Here is a 12,641-nt window from a genome sequence, read left to right on the forward strand (position 1 = left end):
ACCACATTCTCCCCTAGCGTGGGTCTGCCTCCCTGATCACCAACAGTGCCCAACAGGGCAGACAGCCTGGGCTCTGGGCCAGACTGGCCTGGACTCCAATCCCCGCCTTGACATTTCCTGTGTGTTTCAGCAGGTAGTCACCTTCTCGAAGCTTCAATTCCATCTGCACAGTAGGGTGAAGGATACCTACCTGAGATGGGAAGTGTGACCAAAATAAACATCCATCACGTGCACAGCAAACACTGCACAGCCAGTGAGAAGCACCTCAGGACCAAGGCTGTATTGGCCACAGCTAGCGCCGCACTCCTCCCAAATGGGTCCTGCCTAGTGGCCACTGAGGCCTAAGTCAGAGGCTCCCTCTCTGCCTCACAAAAGAGCCCTCCCCCACCAAGAGAGCACAATGCACACGCCCCACCAGCACCTATTCAGTGCCAGACCCATTTAGGTACATGAGTTCTCATCTCTACTTGCATGTCAGTATCACCCGTGGACAAATTACATGATTTATTAAACCAATGTGCTCAACGTCTCACAGCTGGGGCAGAGATTTGAACACAAGCCTGCCTGACACCAGGCCACCTTCCATGCTGATGCTTCAACATACCCACCCGGTGACCAGTGCTAGACACCGTAGAAATTTTATCTTTCAATAGGAAACTATGGCACAGCCCTGTGGGTATCAAATTCTGGTCTGGTTCACTGTCCTGGAGCTACTTATCACCTCTTGGTAAAATGACTTTTTACTTTGTTACCTACCTGTCAACTGGACTACATCCTGCCATCTTGCACATTTTCTCACTCCTTAGCAAGTTCTCAATTATTGTTTCCCATATTTCTCCCACTCTCCTGACCTGGCTTCACTGAGAGCTACAACTTGATTGCGAAGCTCCTCATGGGAACTCCACGGGGGTCATAACCCACCTTCCCCGCCAAGATCTAAAGAAACCCGGCAGGCTGAAGCTGGACAACCTGATAAAAACTTCAAAGGACTGCTCGCCACTGCAGATCCCCTCGTTCTAACAGTTTGCATCATCCAGCAAATGTCCTCAACCACAAGGCCCAACAGATGGCCCTGCTGATAATCAATGAACAAAAGGCAATAGAACGAGAAATGAACTTAGATCATTCTGAGAAAAGAACCGGGTCTCTTCCGTCCCTGAACACAGCAGGGACTGACCAAGACTCTCTCCTTGATCAAACTTGAATCAGGCTTCTCTGAGCCCTCTTCTCTACCAGGCTTCGATTTGGCCCTCATCTCTCCGGGCCTACACAGCCCCATCTTGGTCAGAATCTGCTCCATTGGTTTAGCGAGAACCCCCTACTTTGATGAGTAAGTATCCCCTATGCTTGAGATCTCCTCTTAGCCATTCTGCATCCACTAAGCCTCCCATTCTGTTCTTTGGCGAGCAGTCTCCACTTGTCCTTGTTATATTCAGAACTGATTCTCATCTCTCTCCCCTGATGCAATACTCTTTTTGTGAGAGCCCTGAATAAAATCCACCTTATTTTAACCAGTGTCAGAATAATTTTCTTCTTTTTTTTTTTTTTAAGATTTTATTTATTTATTTGACAGAGAGACAGCCAGCGAGAGAAGGAACACAGGCAGGCGGAGTGGGAGAGGAAAAAGCAGACTCTTAGCAGAGGAGCCTGATGTGGAGCTCGATCCCAGGACTCTGGGATCACGGCCTGAGCCGAAGACAGATGCTTAACGACTGAGCCACCCAGGTGCCCCCAGAATAATTTTCTTGAACAATATACTAAGGCCTGCTTCAAGGAGGAAGGCTTCCCCTTCGTGAAAATTCTCCATTCACATCCCAGTCAAACACCACCCCCAGATCTCCTCCAAGAGCTACCTCTCTCTCCCTGAACACAAGCAAACCTATGGCAATGACTGCATTGGTTTCCCTGCCACCACCCTGGGGATCATCATCTCTAACAGGCTGCCTGCTAGCCCGCTACCTGCCCCACTGGCTGCCAGCCCCCCGCTTCACGACAGTCCATTCACGCAGAGAACACAGCTATGAAAATACAGAATTGCATTTCCCTTCTGGAAACGCCTCTGAGCTAAGTATTACGTGGGATGTGATGGTGTTCGTCTACCAGCACAAGAGGGAGGGTAAATGCAACACTGAGACACGAGGAGACTGCTAGGAGAGAGCCAATGCGTCAGCAAGAGCTAAATTTAGCAACTGAAGCCTCGATCTTCACTCTCTCAGGAAAAAGAGCAGCAGGAGAATGTATGAGCATATTTATATGAAAGAACCTTTTAGAGGTAGAGAGAATCCACATCCTAAGTGACCTGCTGCAGAATGAGGGTGGAGAAGGAGCTCCCCTGGGGAGCCTGGCCCCAGGTCAGGGGAAGGGCTCCACTCCCCTGGCCCAAGGAACTAAATGCCCCCCAGAGGAACGTCCCTTTGGACCCCATTACGGCATAGTACAAAGGAAGCTGCAGACTGGGAAATTCAAATGTTAACTGCTGGGGGCAAAGGGAGCAGGTGGATTCTGAAAAACTGGAACTTCTGGAAAAACCTGTAACAGCTTTCAAATAGATTTTGCTTTCTAGTAGAGTGGCTTCTATAAAAACAGTCATCATCTAGGCACCAAAGCCTGGGAGAAAAGACAGAGAAGCCCAGGCAATGCAAAATAGTGCTGGAGCTCAGGCCTCAGCTCTGCATGTAGCCAGCTTTGTGGGGTTGAGCCAGGTACCCCCTCCAGGCTAAACACAACTGTCTGTGAACCCAAGGCTGTGCTCTAGGACATTTTCACATCCTAAGAGACTATATATTTCTGGATCTATACTGCATAGACAAGGGGGTGGGCAGCATCAGATTTCCCTCCCTGCCACCCCCTGCCCGTTCCAATCAAGCATTCTACCTTGTCGTCAATAAAAGATCTATTATTAAAACACTTCACCACACTCTTAAAAATATATCGGTACCCACAAAGGGCTAATATTTTTACTATAAACAGAGTCCTTATAAATTAGTAAGAAAAACAGAAGCACTCCAACAGGAAAATGAATAAAGGGTGTGAAGAGCAATTCACACACACACACACACACACACACACACACACACACAACCAAACACACAAACATCTATTAATTTTATGGGGAAAAAAAAAGTTCAGCTTTAATGTAACCAGGAAAAGGCCATATTAAAATAAAATTGAAAGAGCTTTTCCCACATATCAATTGGCAAGTTCCTAAAAATCCAGTAATACCCAGCAAGGGCCAGATGCTGAGAATTATGAAGCCCCATGCACCACCTCCGCCTGCTGCTCCCCCTGCTTGTGCTCTCCCTCTTGCTCTCTCTCTCATTCTCTGTCAAATAAATAAATAAAATCTTTAAAAAAAAAAAAGAAAAAAGGATGGACACAAAGATATCTGTAAGGATTTAGCCACCTTTTGTTTTATAATCCTAAAAAATTACAAACAGTCTTCTACCTAATAAAAAGAATACATCTAAATGGTAGAATGTAACAATTAAAAAATCAAGCTGTAAAAAAGATGTAAAAATACATAGGAAAATGTTTCTACCATACATTAGGTGAAAAAACACAGATTCTAAATCTATATATACAGGAGAGTCAAATTTTATTTATAGTCTATCTCTCTCTCTAATATATTTAAAAGTACACACAGGCACACTGAAATCAATACTGGAAAGAAATACACAAAAATGCTGCCCATGTTATCTCTGGAGATAGCATGATCATGGGTGGTGTTTCCTTATATGTACTATGCTGTTTTTTTAAAAATTCTTAAACAGGTAAGTCATTACTTTGTATTCAGAAAAGCTCTACATTATTTTGAAAAAAAAAAAAAAAAGATTTTTGAAGAGGTGGTCTTTCCTTTTTTCCAATACATGAAAGGCACTGAACAACTCTAGACAGAAGCTGCCCCAGACCCCTTGCTCAGGCTAGCATTCAGAAATCTCCTTCCACATCCCTCTCTCTGACCCCTAATGAACTCTCAGTCCGTAGACCCTACTTTTATGCTTCTGCTCACCCTCTTTTACCCAAAATGATCTGTCATCTGACATTTATGCAAAGGTCAGCTCAAAGCCCAAGTCCACAACAGACACTGAGTGATTCTCCAGTTTATCCCAGCCTTTTACCTTCGAGCAAATAAAGCTATAGAGTGCTAATGGTTTTCATGAGAGTGTCACCAAAGGAGGCTGTTACCTCCGCTGAGCCTCTCACAACCCCTGAAGTGAGCAGCTGCAGCACTGAGGCTTACCAAGCTGAAGGCAAGAGCCTGGAGCTGGCTTATAGTCCAGGGCTTCCCCAATCCCTCTGCCTGCTGACTCCAGGCCCTCCTCAGCCAGCCAGGGAACCCCCACTGGGAGGAGATGCCACCCTAGTGTCCCCAGCCCCATCTGGCCAGGGGCATGCCTGTCCGCCCATCCCTCAGTCTCCCTCATCCCCATCTCAACCCTTTATCCCCTCTCCTGCTTCTGTAATAAAAAGGTTCAGGGGAATTAAAACTTCCTCTCACAATTCATTAGGTTAGTTAAAATGGTCTAATCTTCTGCTCTCCTATTTCTCATTTCAACCAGAACACTGTGAGTCAGAACTTGCTCAGCTGTGATTGACAGAAGCCACCAAAGTCAGCCTGGCTTAAGTGGGGGGGAAATGGAATTCATTAGCTCATGTCACTGGGGAGTCCAGGGTGATATCTAGCTTCAGGCATGGCTAGATCCAGGGGCTCAAATATCAGTGCTCTATCTGTCCTGCCTTCTCCATTCGAAAAGCAAGATACCCACTAAAAGCCTCACACTCACATCCTACCAATCCCAGCAAAAATAGACCACCATCTTCCTCCATAGCTCTGGCAGCAAAGCGCAGGAGAGGACGCAACTGGCTGAGATCACATGACCACTCCCAGGGACACAGGGCAGGGGTCAGCCCCACCAACTACACAGGAAAAGGTGTTCTCTTCCTAAAAGGGAGTGGGAGATCCTGGGAATGAAATCAACAACAGATTTCCACCTAAACAAATCTCTCCCACTTTAAGAACAAGTCAGTTTCTTGGCACAGGCGTTCAGTGGCAGCGGTAAGCCTGAGTGACACCATAGGGCTGGGGTCACTTTGCCACCAGGCAGAGTGAATTATTAGCTAACTCTCACAAGAAATGCTCCAATACTATAACATAAATCCAGATGAGAACAGGGCATGTTTTAGTTAAGTTTACTGAAGTGTGATTTACATACAGAATTCACCCTTTTTAGTAAAGAGCTCTATCAATTTTCATAAAGGCAAAGAGTTGTGTAACCACCACCACAGTCAAGATAGAGACCATTTCCATCACCCTGAACAGCTGTTTTGTGCCAACACCTTCCCCCACTCCCAGCCCCTGGCAACCTCTGATTTGTCTGACGTCCTTGTAACTGTGCCTCTTCTAGAATATCATGAAGTTATTCAGTGTGTAGCCTTTGAGTCTGGCTTCTTTCACTTACCATAATGCTTTTGAGATTTATCTCTGTTGATGTATATATCATCAGTTCATTCCTTTTATTGTTGAGCGTCACTGATATATATATATACACACACACAGAAACGCACACCGAGATTTTTAAAAATTCACCTATAAAAAAGCTGTATCTAAAATACTGATAAGACGTATCATTTTATGTACCACTTCAACAGATATTTAAATTTTCTCTGTGTGCCTAGAAACGGGGATTACATCAGGAAGCGAGACAAAGTCTTCATTCCCGCAGTCCATCCATTTTATTTATTTTTTTTTAATTTTTTTTAGTCCATCCATTTTAAAGCAAAGAGACAGAATAAATGTTTATCCAGCAGTGAGAAATGACATGAGGCAAAACAGAACAGTACAAAAGACGGAGCGGGTGGCACTGTTGCCAAAAGGTAGTCAGCGAAAGCCTCTGATGGATTCAGAGGGAACAAGGACCAGAAGCCTTGAGGGGACTTACACGAAGAACATTCCAAGCAGAAGGACCCAGCAGAGCAGAGGCCTGGGGCTAACCCGGCTTGGAGTGTTTGAGCAGCAGCAAGCTGACTCAAGGCTGCGATAAGCACAGCAAGGTGGGAGATGAAATGGGAGGAAGGCAGAGCCTCACAAACCTACGCAAGGCCTTTGGGTTTCACCCAAGTGAGGTGGGAAATGACTGAATCTAGACCTACACCATTTGCCTTCTCCACGCAGACGTTCAGGTGGCTGGGACCTCTGGAGATGGTTGCATAGCCTCTAAGTAACAGCAACAACAAACCCAGTCTCCACACGCACCACCACTCGGCATTTCATAGAGGAGACCTCCTGGGACCTATGACACCACCTCACTATCATCCTCGGCCTCCCAGCAGGACCGGCCACATAATTTCCCAGTTCCACGTAAGGTCACCAGATAAAATACAGTGGAATCTGAATTTCAGATGCACAATGAATAATTTTTAATTTAAGTGTGTCCCAAATATTACACACGATATATTTCTACAAAAAAAATGAATATGAGGGACTCTGCGTTCAATAGTTAAGAATTTCAAGACAGTGGAAGCAGAGCATTGAAGCATGAAACCCTTCTAAGTGCAGGGACATGCGTGGCTATGCTGGATGGAGCTGCGCAGTGGAGCTGCTCCCCCTCTCCCCAGTCAGTTCTCTTGTCTCTATGGGAAACAATTCGGGGCTCAGCCTCCCTAAACATCTGACCTACCGCCTCCTCCTTCCGCTGCCTTACAGAGCAAACCATCCAAATGGAAACTCAAATTCTCGGTCCCACACACTCTCCCACATGTGCATCCTCCTTGCCTCTTCTGCACCTGCTCCAATGGGAGCCACATCCTTCCCTCGGACACAGTACCCTCCCCATCTGAGCCCTGAATCCCACCCGCTCCTGCCCCCGCAGGTGCCTGCACTATTCATTACCCACCTCTTCTCTGTCTCTACAACTTCTGGTCTACCAGAATTCTCACCGGCAATTCAACACGCCCAAGTCTTCCCTGTTTGCTTTTTTTTTTAAACTTTCCTTGGATCCTCCCATAGCTCTATAGCTGCCACTACCCTTCCATCCACGTCCCCTCTACTCTCCCACATGCCAGTGTCCTGTCAACTTCCTGCTACCAGGTTGTGGCACTCTGACACACCCCTCACTACAATCATCAATTACCTCGGAACCCATTTCTCAGGCCTTACCTTTCCTCCGAAGCCGTCTTTCCTTGGCTTTAGTAACACCAAATTCTCCTGAATTCTTCTATTAGAGGCAGCAATTTCCCAGTTTCCTCTGTGGGTCCCCTTTCCTTATACACTCGGATTCTGAGGCTTGTCCTAGACTCCCTTTTCACATGTTACGTGTTCACCCACAGTAGAATCCAAAGGTTGTACACGAGGAAGCCCACATTTCTCTAGCGTAGACTTCTATCCTGAGTTGCAGACTCTAAGGTCTACAGGACAGCTCTACTATATGTCCTTGAACTTGACATGTCCGACATCAGACTTAAAAAAAAAAAAAAAAGTGGACTCATTCTCCTCTACCCTCTCCCCTGGCACCACCTCCTGTTTTCCGTATCTGAATGGCAGTTCCACCAACTCATTTGCAAGGCATAAATTCAGGTGTTATCCTTGATTCTTTCTCCTTTACTTTTATATCACCAAATCTCATCAATTCTGCTTTCTAAGTATCTTTTGATCGCACACATTCCCTTCTCCCTCCCGTTTCAATTAGCACTATGTCTGCCGCACTAGAGTCTTTCAACAACCTCCTAGCCCATGCCTCTTTCTAATCTTGTCACCTCCTATCTCCACCCAGCAGCCCAGCTGTGTCCGTTCTACAGCCCCATTCCCCAGTGCTCCCCTTCACATAATATGCTCAAGGTTCCCATGATGTTTTCAGTTCCCAGCTAGACCATGCCATCTCCTTTTCCCTCTGGGCTTTATGCACCTGCTGTTTCCTCTGCCTGGAGTGCTCCTTCCAGCCCTCTTTACTGCCTCACTCCCCAACAAGGCTAACTCCTGCTCAACAGCCAGGGGAAGCAGTAAAGACAGTGGTCAAGACATATTCCAAGTAAAAAAAAAAAAAAAAAAAAAGACATACTCCAAGTCAGGCTTCCTGAGTTCCAACCACAGTTCCACCTCTTTCCAGGTACATGACTTTAACCTTCCCAAGCTTCAATTTCCCTTCCAGAAAAATGAAAATAATAATAGAGGACACATCATTGGTTGAGTACCCAGCTATCTCCATTCTTCCTCACTAACAGAACCCAGTTTCCTTCAGAGGCCACATGCTCGTTTCAGGGAATCCATCATAATTGGTTTAAGCAAGTTATAGAAACCCATCTTCCTTTTGCCTGTGATTAATCCTGGCTAATACGACTTTAAAAAGAAGTCGGCTAAGGACTTCTGGAAACACAGGACTACCCTTAGAACCAGGCAAGAGAGGTCCCTGCCCTGAGCCCTGTGCTTTAGAGGGTCTCACCTATAACAAACACACATGTAAAAGCTAAAGAACACAGGGGCACCTCTGTCCCTGAGGATCACACAGCATGACTTATATCCCTCAGCATCTGCTATGATGACCAACACCATTCAGATGCCAAAGCAACACTTCCCACCTCTAGCCCTACGTCCTCAAAAAAAGGTAGCTGCATCCCAAATGAGAAAGTTGTGGATTGTGCTTTGGCCACCACCAGAGATTGACACTGCTATGACTGTGAGGAGGACCTGAGTGCAGGAGCCCTCACACGAGAGAGAAGACAAATGAGCCTGTTGGGTCCTTCCTCTCAGCACAAAGACAGCACATTCTTGGAAAACAAAGTATAGGATCTCACAAGTCCTGAATATCCATTTTCTTGCTTCTGTTCCTACTCATGGTTCCAGAGCTACTCACACATCTGAGCTACATTAACACCAGTTGCACACATTGGTAGAGGAACAGTTTGCAAAATTACATCCTATTGCATGTATGTGCGCGTGTCATACCTGCAGATACTCCTCCTCCCACATACATATGAAACAGAGCATGCATGAAGCATAATGCTAATTCTTTATTTTGCAAATGAAATGGACATTGAGCACCAAAACTACAGATACTAAATTCTTATAAAAAACTCAGATTTGGGGTGCCTGGGTGGCACAGCGGTTGGGCGTCTGCCTTCAGCTCAGGGCGTGATCCCGGTGTTGTGGGATCGAGCCCCACATCAGGCTCTTCCGCTATGAGCCTGCTTCTTCCTCTCCCACTCCCCCTGCTTGTGTTCCCCCTCTCGCTGGCTGTCTCTATCTCTGTCAAATAAATAAATAAAAAATCTTTAAAAAAAAAAAAACTCAGATTTGACTTTGAAAAATTTGAAATGGCTTCTTAGCTTTAAAATAATTTTGATTAAAAATTTAACACCAATTATAAATTTTATTTTGGTCTTTACTTTTCATCAATAAAATGTGAGCATTTTAAAAGGAAAATACCTTGCTAAAAAAGATAATTTGAATATTATCTTATTTGAATATAATGGCATAATTTTGCATACAAGTTAAATGCTCTTACGCTTGCATTTAAAACCAGCACTGCACAATATAAAGATAAATGGTAAAATTGTGGCAATAAATTAATATTGTAATTTCTTTTCTTAGAACATTAAGTAGCAAATAAATTGCCATAGTCAAAAGAAAAATTACAAAGAAAGTAAAAAGCTTTACATTTTAGTGCCTTAAATGGCACTTTTTTCCTGCTTCTTAAGCAAGGAATCCCCCATTTTCATCCGCACTAGGGCCCATAAATTATGCAGCCAACCCTGATGGTGGAGTAGAAAGAGAACAAGCATCTGAGTCCTTAATGTCATTGGTGAGCCACTGCCAACCTATGGACTACCAATCCCATTTTCTTTGTTTTGTCCACAATAAACACCATTGTGACTAAAGCCACTGTTAGAAAAGGTTTCTCTTACTTGCAACCAAAAGCACTCCTAACCAATAAACTACTAGCCACCCCATGGTTGTTTTGAGGAAGGAATGAGGTAAGTCAACTGACCAGTAAACAGGTCATTTTCAAGCACTGAGTATGAGCGGGCACTATAGTGGTGGAGCTCTCGCAGCCGTGCTGGGCACATAGCGGGTTTCCATACGACTCACCACCCCGACACAGCACTTTTCAGAGTAAAAGAGGGAACAAATAAAATGATGCCAGGACTAAAGGACGGTACCAGGCCAACTAATAAGAGTAAGCACTCAACAAATGTTAGCTCTTCTTATTCATGGATTAACTTAAACATCACTTCTCCAGGAAGGCCTTCCCATTCCCCAAGTCTGCATGACAGACCTGTGGCACCCTTTGTGTCCTCGAACACAGCAATTCCCACAGACTGTAGCTCCAAAGCCTTTGACTAGCCCATCCACCACACCGGACTGCAGTTCTAACAAGGTGGGGACTCTCTCTGTCCTGTCCTCTGTGGTATCCACAGGGTCTCACAAGTAGCAGGCACTCAATTAATACTTGCTAGCTGAAATTATCCAGTCTCCTGTGTATACACTTGCCTAACCCTGGTGATTTCACCATGAATTAAATGCTCTTATATTTGCATTTGGGTTCTGGGGAAGCAAGACCTGTATTTTATTCCCAGATGTGTCCCCTCAAGTCCTATATGCAGTGCCCAGTAGGTAATGGTACTCAAGTGCTATGTGCTGCTCTTCCAGAATCTCTCCAATGGCCAGATCATGTCTGTGGTGATGTGAACAACAGACAGGGAGGCAGAACCTACTGCTCCCATTGCATATCATCTACCACATTATCTAGCTCTAGAAGTTCAGAATGGAGAATCAAGATGGGAGATCCCATTCTAGGCACATGGACCATATTTCTGTCCTGTCAACTAATTTTTAAATTAGGTCTTTCTTGCCGTAGCAAGATGTATCTTACAGGCACGGAGGAGAGCCCAACATAATGTCTCTCCCTATCCACAGGGAACTTGAGCTTACAACTATTAGCACCTCCCTCTTCCCCTTCCTGAATCAGCTTGCTGGGGCTGTTGACTCAGTAAGCCAACTGTCCAGAACATTCTTCAGAATCAGCATGCTAGAGGCAAGCAGTGGACCAGACCTGGGCGCTCACAATCCCCGCCCAAGAATTAAGAGACAGCCCCAACACAGGCTCCAAGGAGTCAGAAAGGAAGGACAATAAAGGAAAACACAGAGGCTGCGTGCTCTTCCCTTTTCACATGCACTCACCCCATATTCCCTTTGGGGAACAGATAAAACAGCAGGCAGTTCAGCTGGCCCTCCGTGGCTAATCACTGCCATCAGACTCCACCGGCAGAGCCCCCTTCAGGGTTCAGGGGAAGGAGAACTATGCTCTGGACATTCTTCAGCAAAAAGGACCAGCTGTGGTTTGGGGACTAACCTCACACCAGGCATCTAGCTTCCCACAGCCATGCCAGGGACCCCCCTCTACCAGGGACCCTGCGGCAGCCAATCAAATACACCAGAGCCCACTTTACATCACCACACTCACCGGCTTCTCTAATGCAATCACTCCAACAGAGTGATTAACAGAGGGGCTAAAAATCATTCAGACATCTGAGCTACTCCCACAAAACACTATCATTTTTGTTTTTCCCACATTGTGTACCCACGATTTCAGAAACACTCCTTACCTTTCACTACTCAGAAAGCCTCTTTCTCCACCTGGTAAGGGATCCTTCATCTTGACCCCCTCTTTAATGCAGAAGTCACTGGAACAGCGATTAAACCTAAAATGAAATTTTGAGTTAATTATCTATCTTTAGACTTACAAGAAGCCTCTGTGATGAAAAGTGGATTTTTTCTGGAATCTTGTGGATTCATCCTGATATCCTACTTTCCTACTCTCTCTTAAAAAAAAAAAAAATTTTTTTTTTTAACTTCACTAGGAAAAAAATAAATGAACCATTTCTGGTTGTGGGAGGGGGTAGGGGGAAACAAGCAAATACAGTGAGGTCTCCCTGGCCCCCATCTGTTCCAAATCTTCTCCTCACAGGATGTAATGTCTGAAAAGCAAGAAAAATATTCCTTCCTCTTCCAACATTCAGCAAGATCTTGCATGCAAAGAGAAGAATGTCTGGTTACTCTGTGGGTTTTCATCTGCTTTTTAACTCACATGTTGCCGAGTTACACTGGCCCCTCAATCCCATTTCCCCCACTTCCCAAAGAAAAGCAGTGGGATGGCTGGGAGGCCGCAAGGTCCACCACTAGCAAGGAACGTCCTGGTTCTGGCAAAGCTCCCTCCCCTCCACCAACCCCTTTGGCACAAAGGATTAGTTCTAAGTCTGGCCAATGACTTCTGCAGATTTCTTAGCTGAAGACTTGCCAGAGGGATGCCTGGGCCCCCAGAGGAAGTGGGCCGGCCCCAAGAGTAAAAGGAGTGGGCTCCGAATCCTGAACTTCTTGTTCCGCGCGCTCACCCCCTGCTTCCAGGCACTTTGCGCGCGGATGCCCACACACAGCCAACTCCTGGACGTCTGAACAGGAAGGATGTTCCCCAGTAGCTCCCAACAGCCATCACTGATGCCTTTCCAGGACCAGGAGGGTGATATTTATAGGAATGGCAGCCAGCCAAACCAGGCCAGCTCCAACTTTATTTCAACCAACCCTCCTTGCGTTTTCTGTAGTTCTCCTTTGAGTTAAACGGGGAGGCATTCCTCCCTTTATTGCTTGATTT

General features: G+C 45.6%; 1 long non-coding RNA gene across 1 annotated transcript in view; it reads right to left on the reverse strand.

Annotated features, from left to right (window-relative positions):
- LOC103663711 overlaps positions 1-11,683 on the reverse strand; it is a 332,830-nt gene extending 321,147 nt beyond the window's left edge. The window contains exon 1 of the long non-coding RNA XR_005832503.1: positions 11,599-11,683. This is a non-coding gene — a long non-coding RNA (uncharacterized LOC103663711). The remainder of the gene's footprint in view (positions 1-11,598) is intronic.
- Positions 11,684-12,641: the final 958 nt, after the last annotated feature.

The sequence above is a fragment of the Ursus maritimus genome, unplaced genomic scaffold, assembly GCF_017311325.1.
Source record: "Ursus maritimus isolate PB19 unplaced genomic scaffold, ASM1731132v1 scaffold_5, whole genome shotgun sequence".
Classification (NCBI taxonomy): Eukaryota; Metazoa; Chordata; class Mammalia; order Carnivora; family Ursidae; genus Ursus; species Ursus maritimus.